The sequence below is a fragment of the Rhincodon typus genome, chromosome 28 (genome assembly GCF_021869965.1).
Source record: "Rhincodon typus isolate 14 chromosome 28, sRhiTyp1.1, whole genome shotgun sequence".
Lineage (NCBI taxonomy): Eukaryota > Metazoa > Chordata > Chondrichthyes > Orectolobiformes > Rhincodontidae > Rhincodon > Rhincodon typus.
In genome coordinates, this window is record NC_063359.1 from 35,904,944 (window position 1) to 35,905,709 (window position 766).

The 766-nt window shown below is 49.7% G+C and overlaps 1 protein-coding gene across 2 annotated transcripts in view; it reads right to left on the minus strand.

The window, feature by feature from the left end:
* The window catches only part of LOC109910619 (transmembrane protein 250), an 11,714-nt gene extending 11,268 nt beyond the window's left edge, over positions 1-446 (minus strand). For both annotated transcript variants that reach the window (XR_007265074.1, XM_020509836.2), the window contains exon 1: positions 300-446. The gene's annotated coding sequence lies outside the window, so the exon portion shown is untranslated. The remainder of the gene's footprint in view (positions 1-299) is intronic.
* Between the last annotated feature and the right edge of the window lie 320 nt (positions 447-766).

The following is a 766-nucleotide window of genomic DNA, read 5'->3' on the forward strand; positions in this document are numbered from 1 at the left end:
GGGATGGGATGGGATGGGATGGGATTAAATGCCACGAAGATGCATCTTGTTTCACTAAAGAGGGGTTTTACTTGTTGTCTCGGGGAGTATTTTTCAATGAGACAGGAAGCACCAGGCCGGGGCTCTTGAGGTGATGGTTTTGAGGGGGAAGCCTCAGGCCTAGGCCCGAGCCCCTCACTCCTTTCCACCGGAACACTCGCCGCTCTGTGCCTCCAATTCCGCAAGCGATAAAACAGCAGAGAGGAGATTACTACCAGAGATCTATCGCTTTTTTTTTTCCCCTCCTTTGTTTTACTTACATGCTGAGCCCAGTAACTAATAACATTCGCGCTGTTTGTAAAGGGGAGGCTGGTTCCCATCTCCTCAGCGACCGCTCACATCTTACGGCAGGTCGCAAAGAGCAGCAGCAACCTGCCCCCTGCAGGAGGAAGTATGTTCAACCAGAACCACGTGGGCTCAGACAGATGCACGTAAATCACATAGAGACACATCTGCACACACGTATATTTGTAAATCTATGCTGTAAAAACATTAAAGTCACCATAGTCCTAAAGCACTGCTCCCTTATTAGAGAGAGAAAGACTTTAACCTGAAGGCCACCACGCTTCAGGTGAGGGGTGAGGTTGAAAAGGTGGGACCTTCTGGGTAACCTCACTTGATGCAGGCATTGAACCCTGCCCTGTTGGCATCATTCTGCATTGAAACCAGCCCGCTGACTGCCCTGGTGAAGAGACTTTCAGACATCTGCTTCTGGAATGTACCTTTG